This window comes from Chiloscyllium plagiosum, unplaced genomic scaffold (genome assembly GCF_037043375.1).
Source record: "Chiloscyllium plagiosum isolate Xiang-an unplaced genomic scaffold, Cpla_swu_hap1 HiC_scaffold_20, whole genome shotgun sequence".
Taxonomy (NCBI): domain Eukaryota; kingdom Metazoa; phylum Chordata; class Chondrichthyes; order Orectolobiformes; family Hemiscylliidae; genus Chiloscyllium; species Chiloscyllium plagiosum.
In genome coordinates this window covers 71,012,813-71,033,080 of record NW_028270158.1, presented here as the reverse complement: position 1 = coordinate 71,033,080, position 20,268 = coordinate 71,012,813, and the positions used below count along the sequence as shown (strand labels likewise).

Here is a 20,268-nt window from a genome sequence, read left to right as displayed (position 1 = left end):
ATTAACACACCTGGGCTTTCAGTTTGTAGGTAAACTTTGGGAGACATTAGGTGAGTTACCTGTGAGAATTTGTAAGATAATGTCTGTTATAAGACTCATTATAAACCTGGCAGGGAATGTATGACCTTCATAGAAATCTCGATGACTAAAACTAAAGACCTTCAATTCTTTCTCGACCTTCCTTCACTTACAAAGTGAAGTTTTCATGCATGGACGTTTATCTTCTGCACAAATTTAGTGTCTGTGCACTAAATGCAACGTTTTGCTGTCTTTTGTAAAAAGAGATTAATTTTTTTTTGTTTCCTTCAATGTTAATCAAACTAACATGGAGAACTAATTTCTGTCTGTTCGAATTGAAGATGTTCAACAGAAATACAAGGAGACACTCCGTGTCCAAACTGAAACATCGTGAGTGAACACAATGCCAATATAGGAGCAGGTGAAGATTTTCCAGTTGGTTGGTAGACACACTGAGCTAACGGTTGTTTCCACTGTTCGAAGTAGTAAACCTGTAGAACATGAACTGCTAGCAAGAGGCCGAGAACATGAAAATTGGAGACAGAAACATCTCCGGAGAGTACTGGAAAAAAATCCGACCTGATCAGTTGTTCCTCAGCAGCTTTTCTCCCCAAAAATCTAAAACTGGAACTTTACCAGCACTGAGCAGAGTCTCCAGAATTGGAAAATCAACAATGGTATAAAAGATGGTTTATGACTGGGCCACAGAGTTCCAATTTGAATTCAGTTTTAAATTACAGGATTTGAAAATAATTAACTGTAGGATAAACCTGAGTAAGCTGATACTGAATCAGTCTCTTTACTTTGGGAGTGTTCTAGGAGAGCTCTGGAAGAAGCCAGAGGGATTGCTGTTTATATTTGATGGTTTGGATGAATTCAAAGACAGTATTGATTTTTCTGACAGTCGGAGAAATGCGGAACCTCAGTTTATGTGCACTGTTCCCGAAAGCTGTTGTGAAATGTCTGACATTGTGTATAGTTTAATCCAGCACAAGCTGCTACCAGGATCTTCAGTGCTCGTGGCCACCGTATTGCATTTATTTGAATCGGCTGAGATCAGCATCTGGGCTGAAATCCTGGGATTTGTTGCTAATGAACGGAAGGTATACTTTACGAGGTTTTTTTTAAAGATCAGACGCTGGCAGCAGCTGTTCACAAATATGTAGAGGAGAACGAGATCCTGTACACCATGTGCTACAGCCCTTCGTGCTGCCGGATCCTCGGTTTGTCACTGGGCCCCTTCTTCACACAAAGAGAGAAAAAAAAGCAGCATGTACCCAAGACCATTACCTAATGTATTCCTACTATATTTACAACATTCTGAAAAACCATAGGTGTCAGATTGAACCCCCCCAACCCCACCCAAAGACGTGTTTCTCAAGCTTGGTGAGCTAGCATTCTCTGTCGACTCCGAGAAGAAGACTGTGTTTCGAAATGGAGGTTTCATTCTGTACAATCTGCAAACTTCCCAGTTCCTATCTGGATTTTGATGGAACTTTTGGAGAGACATCATTGTGCACAGATGGTGTGTTACATATTCCCACACTCCATCATCAAAGAATATGTAAAGGTTTTTGTACAATTCCTGACTCCTGACCCCGCGGGCATTCAGAAATTGCTCAGTAAGGCCCACAGTAAGGAAGATAGACGATTTCAAATATTCAAACATTTAATTGTTGGTCTGTCCTCCCCACAATCAGCTCTGAAAGAGTTTCTGTGCCAATTTCGTCATCAGTCAGTGTGCCATGTCATTGATTATGTGAAGGATATTGTTAAAGAGAATATTGGAAATACTAAGACTGGTTAAAAAAACCCTCCTGAATACATTGCAATACCTGTTTCAGTCTCAGAATAAATGACTTGCATGGAACTCAGTGAAATGTGTGGAAACATTTTCATTAAGTGACTTGCAATTGACCACAACAGATTGTGTTGGCCTCTGTTTTGACATTGAATTCTGTGATTCAGTAAATTAACATGATCTTGAGAACTGCTACATTCAGTACGAAGGACTGCAGCGATTGGGAGCCGTCCTTCACAAATGCTAACTGCTGAGGTAACTATCTGTCTCTAACCTTTGGCCAAATTGTTGACAAACCATGGATTGTGCCTTTTTTCCCATAATGAAGGGAGGCTAATAATTCAGTTGGATCAGAGAGAATCATTTTCAACACAATTTACCAAGAATGAAGATTGTTGACAGATTTCACTAAGACTGAAGAATCCTTAATGGATTATTGTCAATATGATGGGATTTTAATGATTTCTCCTGATCAACCAATGCAAGTCTTCAAAACTGGTGAAGTCAATAAGACTACACAGCAGAATGCAACACTACTCATGTCACTCTGAATTGTATCTTCTACAATGTTAAGGCAAATTTTGTTATTATGTTTCCAAGAACGTATGCTTCATTGTGTCTTATTCTCATTACGGGCCAGCAACAAATGCTTATATAACTGAAACAAAAAGAGTCATGGCTATATTTCAGGAACTTAATCTATCATCCATTTACTTTTTCACCAGTTTGTCAGAAGACTCTTCCAGGAGTCTATGTGTACATTTCTCCATCCACCTTCCCTGCACCAAGAAGTGGTATATAGATTATCTGCAGTAATGTGCGATCAATCATTTGCTAAACATTGTCTCCACTTTTATGATGCTATTTATGTCTGGATGATTTGTGCTGATATTATGTTTGATTTAATATTTATAGCTTCTGCAAAAACACTACTTTGTTTAGAGTCATAGAGATGTACAGCATGGAAATGGAGCCTTCGGAACAACCCTTCCATACCAACCAGATATCCCAAACCAATTAAGTTCCACCTGCCAGCACCCGGTCCATATCACTCCATACTCTTCTTATTCATATTCTAATCCAAATGCCTCTTTCATATTGAAATTGTAACAGCCTCCACCACTTCGTCTGGCAGCTGATTCCATACACGTACCGCAGTCTGTGTGAAAATGTTGCGTCTTAGGTCTCTTTTATATCTACCTGCTCTCAGCCTAAACCTATGCCCTTTATTTCTGGATTCTCCGACCCCAGGGAAAAGACTTTGTCTATTTACCCAATCCATGGCCCTCATAATTTTGTAATCAAAATCATTTATGTAAATGACAAAAAGTAGAGGAACCAGCGCCGATCCTTCTCCATACCACTGGTCACAGACCTCAAGTCTGAAAAACAACCCTCCACCACCAACCTCTGTCTTCAACCTTTGATCCAATTCTGTATCCAAGTTGCTAGTTCTTCCTGTATTCTGTGAGATCTAACCTTGCTTATCAATCTCCCATGGGGAACCTTGTCGACCACCTTACTGAAGTCCATGTCGATCACATTTACCGCGTTGCCCTCATCAGTCCTCTTTATTACTTCCTCAAAAAGCTCAATCAAGTTTATGAGACATGATTTCCCATTCCCATGTTTACTATCCCTAATCAGTCCTTGCCTTTCCAAATACATGGACATTCTGTCCCACAGGATTCCCTCCAACAACTTGCTCAACATCGACGTCAGGCTCACTGATCTTTGGTTCCTTGGTTTGTCCTTATTACCCTACATAAACAGCAGCATAATGTTAGAAAACCTCCAGTCTTTCGGCATCCCAACTGTGACAATCGATGATATAAATATCACAGCAAGAGGCCCAGCAATCACCTCTCTAGCTTCCGACAGAGTTCTAGGGTACACCTGATCAGGTCCTAGGGATTTATCCACCTTTATGCGTTCCAAGACATGCAGCACTTCCTCCTCTCTCATTTGGACATTTTGCAAGGTGCCTCCATCTATTTACTTACAATCTACATTTTCCATATCCTTTTCCACAGTTAATACTGATGCAAAATACTCGTTTATTATCTCCCCTATTTTCTGTGGCTCCACACAAAGGCCGCCATTCTGATCTTTGAGGGGCCCTGTACTCTCACGAGTTACCCTTTTGTCCTTAATGTTTTTGTAAAACCCCTTTGGATTTTCGTTAATTCTATTTGCCAAAACTATCTCATGTTCGAGTTTTGCCCTCCTGATTCCCCTATTAAGTATACTCCTACTGCATTTCTCCTCTTCGAAGGATTCACTCGATCTCTCCAGTCTATACCTTACATATGCTTCATTCTTTTTTCTTAAGCAAACCCTAAATTTCTTTAGTCATCTAGCATTCCCTATACCTACCATCCTTTCCTTTCACTCTAACAGGAATATACTTTCTCTGGATTCTCGTTATCTCACTTCTGAAGGCTTCTCATTTTCCAGACGTCCCTTTACCTAAGAACATCTGCGCCCAACCAACTTTCGAAAGGTCTTGCCTACGACCGTCAAAATTTGCCTTTCTCCAATTTAGAACTTCAACTTTTAGATCTGGTCTATCCTTTCCCATAACTATTTTAGATCTAATACAATTATGTTCGCTGGCCCCAAAGTGCTCCTCCATGACACCTCAGTCACCTGCCCTGCCTTATTTCCCAAAACGAGGTCAAGGTTTGCACCTTCATCTTTCACTTGCTTTCCCAATTGCATCAATTTTGTAAGTTGAGTTATCTGTCAAAATTCTCCAGCGGCCGTGCCTCAGTAATTTCTCTTTGGTGGTTTTGTGTTTATTCCCCTTGAGATACTTTCACAGATTTTCGTTGTGAATCCTCTAATTATATTTTATCTGCCGCATTGCTCTCATATTCCTGAATCCTATTTCTCTGTTTTCATCTCTGTCTGTAATGCTATGGTCGAGGCCAGACCACGCAAAGCATTCTTGAGCAGCCAACCGAGTCGAAAATGATATAATTTGTTTTGGTAAATGTGCAGTGAGAATTACCCGGATTAAGAAAGCTCGGTTGACTGCTAGGTTTTAAAGCGGACAGAAATGTCTTCACAAAGTTCACAATGAAACACAAAGAACCTTTACACAACTCAGTCTGTCTAAGCTAGACGTAATTAGGTAGTTCTGAATATACACAACAGTCCCACTAAGCAAACCCCATTATTTAAAAAATGTTTTAAAATGTAATAGATACTCACATGTTGAAGTTAGAAGAGGAGAGAGAGAGAGAGAGAGAGTCTGTTTCCACACAGCTGAACACCTAAATAGTTCTGGACGGGTTACTCAGCTAGAGAGGAAACTTCTAAAATATGACCATTTTTTTCCTGAAGACTCATCTTTCCTGAAGACACATAAACAAAAATACCTTTCAATATCCTTTAAATTCGGTGTCAAACTAATCTCATCAGAACCGGGAGTGGTTTATTACCCCTCTGAAGAAAACCATGAATGTAGGGATCTATGTCTCATTCGCAAAGACCACGAAAGGTCATCAATATACACCACACAGTTGGATAATCCAGCAATGACCTTATCAGTCTGTCACTGAAATGGGTCTGGAGCGTTTTTCATACCAAATGGCATGACTTTGACCTGATATAGTCCATTAAAGCCGAAATTATCTTGTCTCCCTCTGAGAAAGATATTTGCAAGTAAGTTCTGACCATGTCCAAATTAGAAATGTAAGTTACTTGCCCCACTTTTTCGACACAGTCCTCCAACCGTGGAATTTAATTTGCATCAGTCCGTGTAACTGCTTTGAATTTGCGATAGTCAAACATAACCTCTGGCTATCATCGGACTTTGTCGCCATGACAATGGGTGAGCTCCAGTTACTTGAACTCCCTTCAATTATGTCATCGTGGAGAATGCACTCTACCTCCTTCAGAACCCGTGCCAACTTGAGAGGGATATGCCTATAAGGATGTTGCTTCCTCGGAACAGCATCTCCCATCCCTATCTCATGCACCATTAGGTTAGTACTTATCAGTTTATTTCGGCATATATCTCCCCATGTAAGAGAAATAACTCTTTCAGGTCATTTGGATTTTCTTGTGGAAGGTATTCAATAATTTATATCAATTTTTGAAACTTCCTCATTGTCCAATTTGAATTGCGGAATGTCCTGTTCAGAATGCTCTGAACTTGGTTCCTCCTTCTGTGCTAAAATTATTAACACCTTCTCCTCTTACTTCCTTCCCTATCAAAATACCTTTTGAGCGCATTCACATGGCACACTCTATGAGATTTCTTCCTGTCTGGAGTTCGCCTCACTCAATTTCCTTTCGGTTTGTTGTGGTCCACTTAACCTTGCATTTAAAAGCTCACTTGCTACTGGAAGTAACACCAATGCCTTATCCTCAATTGCAAAATTGCAAATTTATGACTTCTTATCCGCATCCTGTTTCATTCAATGCTGTGATACGTCTAAACGCTGCATCCAAGGAGCAGGAAAAACGTCAATTTTCCTGCTCCTCGGATGCTGCCTGACCTGTTGTGCTTTTCCAGCACCACATAGTTGACTCACATCTCCAGCATCTGCAGTACTCACTTTCACTTACTTTTAAAAGCTGCCTAGCCGACTCTACAGCTCTATTGAAACTTTCTCTAAAATTTGACACATAGTACAAAGGGATGATTTCTGAATTCGTATTTACTAATTTTTCCTTTACCAATTTTATCGGCCTTTTACTTCATGCCCAAACGGATTGAATTTTGTCCAGTAATTCAGTGCATCTTTGATCGCAAGAAATGTAAATGGAACTCTCTTATCCCAATCATCTGGATAATCCTGACCATTAGCTCCCAACATGTTTGACGCCATCTCTCTAGCGCTCCCTGTGATTCCTGATGGTAAGCAGTAAATTTGAATTGCTTTATTCCCAAATTATCCATAACCTCCTTGAATAGATTAGATGTGAAGTTTGATCCTTGATTTGACTGGATCTCTATTGGTAGTCCGTGTCTCATGAAAACTTTAAGTAATTCTTCAGCAGCCTTTTTAGCTGTGATGTTGCATAATGGATTGCCTCTGGAAATCTGTATCACAGGTTCGTTAGTGTAAAAAAAACTTATTTCCAATTTTTTTTATTGAGATCGGGGACCTACGCAATCATACATGACACTTGATAAAGGTTCCTCAAATTTGTGAATTAGTATTAAAAGTCCAGGTTTTATTATTGCCTGTGATTTTCCAATTAGCTGACATGGATGACACATGCAGCAAAATTCAATTGCATATTTGTGTAGTCCAGATGAGTAAGAATGTCGCTGTATTTTATCCTGTGTTTTCGTCACCCAAAAATGACCTCAACATTGTAGTTCATGCCCCAACTCGCATCACGTCCTTTCTATACTGTACTGACAAAACAATTTCATGAATATCTGCCCATTTCTCATCAGCTTGAATATGAGATGGTCTCTAATTTCTCATTAAGACAACATTTGCTAAATCATAACACACTGGAATGGATTCACTCTCTATCTCTGTAAATGTCTTTTGATACAACTGTTTTAAGTTCTCTTCTTTCCACCGTGTTTTGAGAAGATTTGTACGCAGGTTGTGGTTTTAGGTGTAAGTTTGCTCGCTGAACTGGAAGGTTCGTTTTCAGACATTTCGTCACCATACTCGGTAACATCTTCAGTGAGCCTCCGAATGAAGCACTGGTGGCGTAGCCCGCTTTCCTTTTATATGTTTAGTTTCCTGCAGTTGATGATGTGATATCCTGTGGTGACACCATTTCTTATGATGATGTCATTTCTTGTTCTTTTTCTCTGGGGTTGGTAAATGGTATCTAAATCAACGTATTTGTTGATGTAGTTATAGTTGGAATTCCATGCTTCCAGGAGTTATTGTATGTGCCTCTGTTTAACTTGTCCTAGGACAGATGCATTGTCCCGGTCGAAGTGGTGTCCTTCCTATTCTGTATGTAAGGATATTAGTGAGAGTGGGTTATGTCTTTTTGTGGCGAATTGATGTTCATTCTTTTTGCTCTAATTTGATAAGTTTAGCAGAGCTAACTATACTTGCATCTTTATCCAGTTGCTCCTGATCTCTCCAACTTATCTGATCAAAAGATGTCTTGGATATAGCTTTGTCAGCTTCCTTATCTGTGACTGTTGATCTCTCCTGCTTCAACTTGTGATTCTGTGATCTTGTGACCACATAATCAGGGAAAGTTCCTGAATATGCACCCTTCCATTCTTATGTTGCCCGAGTTTCCACTGACGTTTACACTAGAGTAGGTAGCATGCCTGCCTGTGAATCAGCTGCATCTTTTCAAGGACAAATTGTATTACTGGAGCAGAGAGTTTGTCCAGTACTCTTAAAACAAATTCTCCACTCTTCTCTGGATTTTCTAACCTCACTTTACATAATATAGCGTCTTTTTCCCTCACCAATTATTCCCTGTTACCAGAACCTTTTCCAGCAATAGTCCCTCAAGAGTACATACGTCCTCATGCTTCAGCATCAAAGCCTGAGAGGATCCTGTGTCGCTTAATTTTGTAAACTCTTTACCTGCTCCTCTTGGCCTATGTGAATAATCTTTACCGTTGCATGTATAGTTTTAATCAGATCTAGCACTTCCTCCTTAATAAACCTCTGACTATCTTGTGCATCCTGCTCTCGTTGTATACATTCACTTGTGATTTTTGTTACTAGTTCAACAAAACTCCCAGGATTGTCTGGTATTTCTACATCCGACTTTCTCCTATCCCGCCAAACTGTGATTTTTTTTTGGTCCACCTCATTATAATGAAAACGCCAGAGCTTCTTTGTCTTCTTTGCACCCTCCACGCCCCCCCACACCAACGTGTCAAGGGTTTATATTTAGCCTGTGAAAAGTTATCCTTATAGTCTTCACTGAGATCTATCTTTCCATTTCCACGTGAGGGTTTCTCTTTGTCGCAATTTCATTCCTCATGGACTAAAATTGATTCTGGAAGTGAAACCGAGTTTTATGGATTAGCTCATGATAGTCAGCCACTTCAGCTGCTAACCTTGCTGTTTTAACTGTCTACTCTTCCACCTGAGTTCACATTGCTTCAGGCAGTGAATGTTTGAATTCCTCCAAAATAATTTCCTTTCTTAGGCCATCATCAGGTTGCTCGATTTTTGAAGCTCTTATCCATCTATCTGAAATTACTCTGTTTGATCATTTTAAGTTCAGTAAAGGTTGGACCAAGGTCCCTCCTTAGCTTCCTGAAACGTTGTCGATCGGCGTCTGGTACAAGCTCATATGCGCTTAAAATGGCTTTTTTCACCTCCTCATACTCCCCAGAAAGCTCCACTGATCGGAATGCGAATACATCATTAGCCCTACATACAACTTTCATTTGGATCAACGAAACACATGTTGCCACTGGCCACTGAATTTGTTTAACCATTTTTTCAAATGAGATGAACAAAATGTTTCCACATGCTTCTCATCAAAATTAGGCAATGCTTGAACATACTTAAACAGTTTCTCACTAGGCTTCTGACTACCATGGGCTTGCTCATCTTCACTGTCTTCCTCACTCAGCTTACCTTTAGCCTTTATCTCCGATCTTCTAAGCTGACATTCCTCTTTAAGGGTTAGTTGTTGAAGTTCAATATCTCTTTTTCTTTCTCTCCTGCTGCTCTCTCTCCTCTCCCTCTCTTCGGCTCCTGTCGATTTTTCCCTCTCCTCTGTTTGTAATAGTCACTCAAACTGTTTCATTTCTGAAGCCCTTTCCTTAGCTCTCACCTCTAATTCAACCCGCTTCATTTGCAACCGAATTCTTGCCATTTTTACAGATTCTGACGATTTCTCCTGCAAATCTACATGCTGAGCTACCGCTGTAATTATCTCTCCTTTCCTCAGAAGCAGGCAATTCCAATTCCCGTTTGGCTGCTAATTCCTGCAGCTTGGTCTAATTCACTTTTCATAAAACTTCTAAAGTCACCGCGACTAAAACTTTTGGCGACTGAAAGAGCCATTAGAATCCCGAGCTTTGTCTAACAAACCAAAACAATTCCCGAAATAAAGGCACATACCACTCGCTGTTTAAATTCCCGCAGAGCCCCAGATCTGTTATGGACTTGGCCAGACTACTCAAAACAGTCTGGTGAAGGCAACACAGACGATAAGTTTGCAACCTGGTTTGGTAAGTGTACAGCGATAATTAGCTAGAGTACGTTCGCTAGGTTGAGTGTTAGGTTTTAAAACAGACAGAAATTTATTTTAAAAATTACGCGATGAAACACAAAGAACAGATTAAAGAAATCCGACAGAGCTCAGTGAATCCAACCTGGATTTAATTAGAGTGTTTTGAATATGCACAACAGTCCCAATAAGCAACCCCCCTTAAAACTGTTTTAAAAAATGGAACGGATGTTTTCAGGTTGAAGTTAGAAGGGCAGAGAGAGACAGAACCTGTTTCCACAAGGCTGAAATCCTAACTCGTTTCGCACTGAAGTACACAGCTGATGAGCAGACCAGTCCCCTTTCATTGTACCAGTCACTTCTAAAACATGACCATTTTAGCTTGAAGTCTCATCTGTTTATATTTGATGTCTGAACAAAACCAGTGTAATCGGAACCGGAAGGCGTTTATTACTCCTCTGAAAAAAAAAGAAAAACGTAGTATCCTTGAGTAAAGGGACAGCTTTTAGAAAGGAAATGATCAGCTTTGTGACAGAATTGTTTTGTATTCTGTCCTTTACCGTTTCATTTAGACTGATTTAGTTTCCTGTACGCCTTCATTCATTAATTTTGAATTGTTTTCTGCCTCCCTGTTTGCTCTTTCCAGGAGAACAGATGCCTTATACTGATTCAGCTGGAGTCTGTCCCCTCAGTATAGCTCCGTCCTGTCCCAGTACTGATGGCAGCATCCTTTGATAAGATATCATTTATTCCACGCCACTTTTGCCACGTGTTGCTTCTTCTGAAGTCAGTGCCGCTGAGTTTCCATGGTCTTCTGCAATTGCCATTTCCTCCCCAGTTACCATGAAATCTTCCTTAACCTAACAGCGAATAATGAACATACTCGACCAGACTTTCATGTGTAGCTATAGTGAATCCTCTTTATTGCTACATTCTATTCTGCTCTACTCTGTTTGACACCTGGTAGCATTGTCTGCATTTGTAACTATCCTTCCCATAGTTTTCCACCTTGACATCAGACAACCAGTTCATCATACCTGTTGACCATGATCAATATCTGAGTGATTGCCTTCTCCAATCACAGAGCCTTCGCCACCATGTTGCCTTATAGTGATGCAATTTACCTTGAAGCTATGCTTACTACCCCACTTTATGAAGACTGTAGCTCTCACTAATGAGTCACTGACCTGCTGTCCAGTAAGGACTATCATTGAATTTAGCGACATTCACTTGGGTTTTGAACATAACAAATCTAGCTGCCAATTTTGGGAAAATCTGATTATTTTCTCATATTTTTCAGTGTCTCTGTGTACATTCAAGACAGAAAAAGAAAATAAAAACAAACAGTATTTGATTCACTTTGTTTCTCACTCTTTCGTTCTGTTTAGGCTGTGAAGCACCAAAGTGGAAGATTAAGAGTGAAATTTTTGGCTGAGATTCTGAGCAAACAGGACTATATAATGCAGCAACTCGGGCGAGTATCAGACTGTGTGCGATTGTTTCTAATATTTAATGGAAGGGAGAAAGTCCCGATGAATTGGTCAACATAGGTATCAATGTCATTGGTAGAATTAAGTAAAAAGTTAAGCATAGATAGTACGAGGATCAAGGCAGCAAATAAAAACTGACTGTCAAAGTTTATAATCTGTAGAATGCTATCTGAACCACTTGCAAGTTGACATAGGATGCATAAAGTTGGAAAATACATTGTAAAGCAATTGGTGTAAGAGAAGTGTATTTTGGTTCGTATGGCACGAAGAGAGTGAGAGTGAGAGTGATACACTTCGGGTAGCCTGTACCAGAAAAGTCCTTTTGCAAACTGCCCATCTTGGGAATCATAGATTCCCAACAGTGTCGAAACAGGCCATTTGGCCCGACAAGTCCACACTGAACCTTCAAAGAGTATAGCACCGAGACCAATTCCCTTACTCTATTGCTCTATAGTTCCCCTGACGAACGCACCTCACTGAACAAATGAGGACGGCCAATTCACCTGGCCTGAAAGTCTTTGAACGGAAACTGGAGCATCTGAAGGACACACATGCAGTCTTGGGGACAATGTGCAAACATCCATTGACAGTCGCACAAAGCTGGATTTGAACCCAGGTCCGTGAAGCTGTGAGATGGCTGTGCTGACTGCTCAGTCACCTTGATGGTAACAAGGAATGAGAGATGCTTTTGAACTCAGTAGATGGCGCAAGGGATGAAAAATGGAAAGATGTGATTTGTCAAAAAAAAGAAACTTTAAAGGAAAACGAAAACATGAGAAATGAGAATCAGAGAATTGCAAGAATGGTCGGAGAAGTAAAGGAAAGCTAGGAATACAGCAACCATCAAGCTTAACGTCACAAATGAAAGAAAGAGAAAAGTGAAAGCTTCATGTCTTTCAAAACAAAGTAAAAAAATCCATAACACACGTTGAAATGAATCATTATGGCATGACGATTCTCAGAGGAAAGCAATATCTAATAGGAGTGGTCTGCAGGCCCCTTAATGATGAACACAGTGTAGGACAAGTTAGACAAGAAGAAATATTGGACGCTTGTGACAGTGCAATGTCAAAAATCATTACTGACTTGAATCTATATATAGACAGTGCAAATCAACTTGGCAGTAGTGGCCTGGATGAGAAGTTATCGCTTACTTTTGAGAGAGTTTCTTCGAGCTGCATGTACTTGAACAATCAGGAAGCAGGTTATACGTTTATCATCTTGTGGGAATTGTGTGATGTGACATGATTTGTGAAACAATCTCCGATTAAAGACACTCCGAGATAGCAGCAATAAAAATATGATTCAATTTTACATCAGGTTTGAAACAGAGAAGATTGGGCTGACGACAAATATTTTAATTTTAAATAAGGTGTGGATATGAAAGTTAAGCGAGCTGAAGTGAATAACATGAGCAGCTCTGACATAGATTAATGGCGATAGTGGTGACATTTAAGAGCATCCTTCAGAATTAATCTATTCCAACTAAAGGAATAAAGTTTAGAGGGAGGACTCCCTATCTGTGGTTAACTAAGGAAGTGAGAGATACCATTCAATTTGATGCAGTTGTAAAGATGAAGATACGTCAGATGATTGATCTGAAAATAAAGAACGGAACAGAATGATTCAAAGGTTAATCAGAAAGAGGGAGCTAGCATGTGAGAAGAAGCAAGCTTGAAATCTAAAAACAGAAAAGCAAGAGTTTCCACAGTTTTATGAATATAAAATCTGGACATAAAGTAAATATCGGTCCTCAACAGACTGAGAATATCGAGTTAATGGTAGAAAATAAGGAAATGGCTAATGAGATGAACAAGTATTTTTCTTCTCTCTCACTGTCGAAGATAAAACAAAATCAGGAGGTGAGAGTGAGGAACGTAGTGAGATTACATTCTCTAAGGAGACCTTACTCAGGAAACTGATGACATGGGGGACTGACTAGTCTCCAGCTTCGGATGGACTTCATCGCAGGGTCTTGAAGGAAATTGCTAATGACGTTGGAGGTGTATTGGCATGAATTTACAAAATTAGCAAGATTCATAGAACATAGAGCAATAAAGCACAGAACAGGCCTTATGGTCCTCAATATTGCACCAAACGATGAACAAATCTAAGCCCATTCCCTACATTATTCCTTCATTATTCATATGCTTATCCAAGCACTGTTTAAATGCCCCTAATTTGGCTGTGTTCACTGCACTGGCAGGCAGGCATTCGAAGCCCTTAGCACTCTTTGAGTAAAGAACCTGCCTCTGACATCGCTCTTAAATCTATCACCCCTCGATTTGCAACTCTGCCCCCTCATACAAGCCGGCGTCATCATTCTAGGAATTAATACTCTCATTGCTCACCCAATTTAATCCTTTGGTCATATTGTATGTCTCTATTAAATCCCCTCTTCGCCTTATCTCCATGACAAATGACCCAAGTCCTTCAGCCTTTCCTCATAAGACGTTCGCTCCAGACCAGCCAACATCCTGCGAACGCCCGTCTGCATCTTTTGCAATGTTTCCACATCCTTCCTGTAATAGGGCAATCAGAACTGTACACAATATTCCAAGTGAGGCCGCACGAGTATTTTGTACAGTTGGAGCATGTCATGGCTCAGGAACTCAATCACTCTACCAATAAAAGCTAACACACCATATGCCTTCTTAACAGCACTATCAAGCTGGGTGGCAACTTTCAGTGATCTATTGCATGGGCAACAAGATCCCTGTGCACATCCACACTACCAAAAATCTTTCCATCCACCCAATATTCTGCCTTCCTCTTATTCTTACCAAAATGAGGCATCTCGCATTTCTCTGCACCGAACTCCATTTGCCACCTCTCAACCCAATTCTGCAGTTTATCCAGATCCCCCTGCAACCTGCAACATTTTTTCCGCACGTCCCACCACTCCACCGACTTTAGTGTCATCTGCAAACATACTAACCCATCCATCTATGCCTGTGTTCATTTTATGACAAATAGGTACCCAAACAGAGCTTTGAGGTACACCACTGGCATCCGGACTCCAGGCTGAATATTTCCCATCCACCAGCACTCACTGACTTCTAAGAGAATACCAATTTCTAATCCAAAATGCTATATCACCCTCAGTCTCATGCTTCTGCATTTTCTCCGAAAGCCCAACATGCGGGTCCTTATTAAAGGTTTTACTGAAGTCCATGTACACCATGTCAACTGATGGCGGTTTTTTCCCCGAAATGTCGATTTTCCTGCTCCTCGGATGCTGCCTGACCTGTTATACTTTTCCAGCACCACTCTAATCTAGACTCTGGTTTCCAGCATCTGCAGGTTTTGTTTGTACCACGTCAGCTGTCCTACCCCTGCCACATGCTCAGTCAATTTCTCAAATGACTCGATGAAGTTTGTAAGACAAGACCTGCCATTGACGAAACTATGTCGATTGTCTCCAATCAAATTGCTGAAAATGTGTTGCTGGAACAGCGCAGCAGGTCAGGCAGCATCCAGGGAACAGGAGAATCGACATTTCGAGCATAAGCCCTTCTTCAGGAAGGGCTGAAGAAGGGCTTATGCCTGAAATGTCGATTCTCCTGTTCCCTGGATGCTGCCTGACCTGCTGCGCTGTTCCAGCAACACATTTTCAGCTCTGATCTCCAGCATCTGCAGACCTCACTTTCTCCTCCAATCAAATTGCTGCCTGCTTGATGATTATACGTCCTATCTGTTGTAATCCTTTCCAAAACTTTTCCAACAATAGACGTAAGGATCAATGTTCTATAATTACCTGGGTCATCTCTGCTGTTCTGCTTGAACAAGGTCTTCAGTTACAAAACATTTAGAAAATGACAACTCAAAGATCAAGGCCAAAGGTTCGACCATCTCCTCCCTCGCTTCCCAGAGAATTCTCGGATAAATCTCAATCAACACAGGGGCTTATCTACTTTCACACCTTCGGAAATTGTTAACACCACTCCTTACTAACCTCAATCCTTTCAATTCCAATAGACCGTTTTTCTGTTTTCTCCTTTTCATCAGTGAAAACAGATGATATTTTTTCATTTAACCCCTCTCCGATCTCCACAGGCTCAACACACAACTTCCCACTTTTGTCTTTAGCTGGGCATATTCGTACCCTAGTCATCCTTTTAGTCCTCAAATATTGATAGAAAGTTTTAGGCCAACAGAGGACCTTTGAAGAAAGGCAATTCCTGTATCCAAGAATGGATGGAAGCAGGGAAGTACAGGGGGATCAAACACAGATACAGTAAGTTCACAGCCTCCCCTTATCGAAAGCAGATGATAATCCTTCGATAAAGTCTGTTATATTGGTTAAACATTATGTTCCTTTAAAGACGGAATGGCTGAGGAATTCTGAGGTGTTGAGCGATTTTAGTTTTTGAGTTACAGCTGCAGCATTTTCGTTAATTTGAAGGGAAACTATTCTTTATTACAATTGGATTTGAACATAAAAGTAAAATTGCTCTGCTTCAGGTGTACAGGCCACGTGACATCACATCCTGGATACTGTGTATGGTTTTGTTTTCTGTTGTTGTAATGTAAATGACCACTGGAGACTGAGTACAAGATTGCAGTTGTTTTATTTAAACAATGCAGGGAGAGCATCACTAGTTCAACCAGAGTAAATCTCTGGAGAATATAGAAATATTCAGTGGTTTCATACCAGAAGCATCTATTCATGCTTCACACAAACAGAAGGAAAAATATATTTCAATTCCAGGTCATAGATGAATGACATGCATGACTCTTTCACTCAGTCAAGGATCAGTTACACCATTACTGTTTTACAACATTTCTTACAAGTGTTCTTCATCTCCATCTGTCCAAACATCATCTGGCCCCAAAGCCTCTCTGCAATGATTTGATAACACAAACTATTGTTTATGAATTATTGCTCACACAAAACCCGAGGCTGCATTAGTTCATTTGGTGCAAGGTTGGTTAACTAAACCCTGCTCTTGAATTTTACTGTCATAACCTGTATTGAAAACTTACAGGCTCAATTCATTCTCACACCAGTCTCATTTAAAGATGGATGTCAATGCATTCGAGGTAGCTTTGCATAACAGATTAATACTTTGAACGAGTAGCTTATCTTAGGAAGATACGAGGCCTGGCTGGGTTTGTTTCCAATGAAGTTTAGATGGGTTTGTGGATAATTTGATCAAAGTGCCTAAAGACCTTCAGGGCCTTGCTGGGTTGGATAAGGAATGGATGGTGGTTCTTGTGGGTGATTTTAGAATGAGGGGTCACTGCTTTAAAATTAGGGGTTAGCTTTTTAGGATAAAGATGAGGAGAACTTCGTTTTGAGAGTTGAGAGAAATTTGAACACTGTCCAAAAACGTGTTGGAGCTGGGGTTATTGAATATTGTAAAGTCACAGTTAGATAGTTTACTTTGGGTAATAAGAATCTAAGTTACTGAGGGTAGATGGAAATGTAGAGTTCAAAATAAAAACTGATCATCTCCAAGCATATTAAATGGTGAAGCAATCTAAGTGAGCAAATGGGCTGCTCCTGCTCCTGCTACATGGTGATGCTCAGAGCAGTGGGTGGGTGGAAGTGGTGTGTTCGATGGTATCTGCGGGGGTGGACGTGAAAGTGCATGTGGCCTTCGTCTTGTCTTCCGCAGCAACTGCGGCTCCAATTTATCTCTCTGACTGCTCCCGACTCCCCTGATGAAAGGCTTATGCCCGAATTGTTGATTCTCCTGTTACTTAGATGTTGCGTGACCTGCTGTGCTTTTCCACACCACCCTTTTCCTCTCTGCTCTGGGTACGGCTGTCAATATGTGAGATCTGAGTCTCTAAATATTTACATAATCATTATTGTAATGTTAATAGTAAAACCCTGATATTTTGTTCTCTTTTTTTCTCTTACACACACACGCTTTCTGACTCTCTGATGTGCGCCACCTCTCTCTCTCTATCTCTCTCTCTATCTGTCTCTCTCTCTCTCTCCCTCTCTCTCTCTCTCTCCCCCCCTCGGCCTGTATCTCTGCACCCCACCCCCTCTGGCTTTCTCATGCACTCTTTTTCTCTCTCCCTGGCTCTCTTGCACGCTGTCTATCTCAAATTATTGTAAATCTGATTAATAATGCTTTGGGAGATCCAGGAGAGAAACAGCTATTAGCAACTCTGGGGAACTCAAACTGTAAAATAAAGAAACTAGAGTAAGTACCAAACATTTAAACTGTGTTTCTAATCGCTACATGCTCATCACTTCATTATGAGCACAACTAAGTATGAAAACTGGGTACGTCTGCTGATTCTAATCCTCAGGCTTCATGGCCACACTCTCTCAGAATATTGTGCTGATGGTCTCGCCTCAACACAACACAGTCATTGGCAGAATTAAATGTTGACAATAATAAGCTAAAACAGTTCGGAGTGAAACTTCTGTCAAATGCTCCGTTGAATCCTCATTGCAAAATACAAAAGCTGTTGCGAGTTCCACACTATGTGAGATTGCGTTTATAATTAAGTTATTATTTGGATAAGTAATGATCAGGACCGAGGTTTTACTCTGATTCCTGGCGTTCCTTTCTCTTTCTAAGGCTGTACAGATATAGTGTGATAAAACCTTGTGTCCATGTTGTCAGCTCTGCTATCAGTACTAACCAGTCTTTATTGGAACTGAACATGTATAAGTACAATTTTGGAGATACTTTGTGCAATACTGAGGAGTTCAGGCTGTCAACTACAGGAACTGCAATAAGTACCAGACCCTGAGATTGTGTTTCTATGAATTGATGTCACACTGTACATGGCTTATTCCGTTCAAGAATTGATTTAAATACACACTTCAATAGATACTTTCAATGGAGACTGTTTTACTATCAAACACTGCACATTATTACCATAACCAGTGTTCGTATTTTTTTTTAATGAACAGTGTAGGATTACTTTGATTCTTTTCATTTGTCTTCCCATTCTGCCCAGCTTGTATGACCTCCGTCTCACAGATTCTTGTGCTCAGGAGCTTTCCATTGCTGTCACTACAAATCAGTCATTGAAAGTTCTTGATTTGGGATTAAATTCCGTCACAGACGAATTAACCCCACTGTCACCTGCCCCATACAGCCCCGCAGAGATTTGGAGCTGATCGGGTGAGTGTTTGTCTTCACTTCTCTGGATAATATTTGTCAATAATTTTTGAAGGATTACTTCCATTTGAGTTATCGCTGTGTTTAATCTGCTTGATTCGTCTTCACTCTTCAATCTATTTCAAGCTGTGTGAAAACCAGTTCAGTCCAAATGGAAAGCAATATCTAAAGTCACTGAAGGAATCTCGAGCTGGACTGACTGTTTCATCAGATTAATCTTTCAATCTCTAAAGATTACTGCTGTCATTGTATTTGGTCAATTCAAGTCTAGTCTCTTTCCTATCAGAAGGATGTTGTAAAACTTGAAAGGGTGCAGAAAAGATTGACAAGGATGTTTCCAGGTTTGGAGGATTTGTGCTTTAGGGAGAGACTGAATAGGCTGGGTCTGATGTCCCCTGGAGCATCAGAGGCTAAGGAGTAACGTTATAGAGGTTTATAAAATCATGAGGGCACGGATTCGATAAATGGACAAGGTCTTTTCGCTGGCATGGGAGCGATCAGAACCAGAGGGCATAGCTTTCGGGTGAGAGGGGAAAGATTTACAAGGGATATCATGGCCAACTTCTTTCATGCAGAGGGTGGTGCGTGTATGAAATGAGCTGCCAGAGGAAGTGATGGAGGGTGGTACAATTACAACATTTAAAAGACATCTGAGAGGAAATAGGAACAGTAAGGGTTGAGAGAGTTTTGGGCCTGGTGTTGGCAAAGGGGACTAGATTAGTTTAGGATATCTAATCAGTGTGGATGAGTTGGACCGAAGGCTCTGATTCCGTGCTGTATATCTCGATGACTCTGTAAGCAGCCATGCACCAGGTTGAAACATGGTTGACCGTTTACCAGTTTACAGCGCATTCTCAGTCGGGGTAGGGGGGTAATCTCCCATTGTGAGGTCAGAGGCCGGCCACAGGGTCACGAGATCTAAGAACCGCAGCCTCCGGGTGTGGTTTCTCCAGGATATCTGGGCCTCAGTGTTGCGCAATGGGGACAAACACAGTCAGGAGAGAACCAGAGTGGGACTCAGGCTGAGCTGCATTGAAACACTGACAGTTTTTTTTAGATTAGATTACATTAGATTACATTAGATTAGATTACATTACAGTGTGGAAACAGGCCCTTCGGCCCAACATGTCCACACCGACCCGCCGAAGCGCAACCCACCCATACCCCTACATTTACCCCTTACCTAACACTACGGGCAATTTACCATGGCCAATTCACCTGACCTGCACATCTTTGGACTGTGGGAGGAAACCGGAGCACCCGGAGGAAACCCACGCAGACACGGGGAGAATGTGCAAACTCCACACAGTCAGTCGCCTGAGGCGGGAATTGAACCCGGGTATCAGGCGCTGTGAGGCAGCAGTGCTAACCACTGTGCCACCGTGCCGCCCACTAAGTTGTAAACAATATTCCTAGGTTTGGAGATCAAATAAACAGGGGTCTTGATTAGTATCAGTGCACAGTAACCCTCGTGGACAGTGTTTGGGTTCAGGATGCCAGCAAGGGCTGCAGAGCTTGGATAGATGTCAGTGTCGAATGGAGGCCAGGATTCAGTGTCTGGGCTCATCCAGGAAGAGGATCAGATTGAGTTAATTCTAGGTTACTGAGTACATGATAAATTAATGATTTTCTGCTTGCTCAAAGGAAGTTGCTGAAAACATGTATGAAATATACACTCTGCCTTATTAATGTATTTGTCATTTGCTCACAGCCAGAATAA

General features: G+C 40.9%; 1 pseudogene; it reads left to right on the top strand.

Annotated features, from left to right (window-relative positions):
* Positions 1–346: 346 nt before the first annotated feature.
* Positions 347–18,547, top strand: LOC148146658 (NACHT, LRR and PYD domains-containing protein 3-like; annotated as a pseudogene).
* Positions 18,548–20,268: the final 1,721 nt, after the last annotated feature.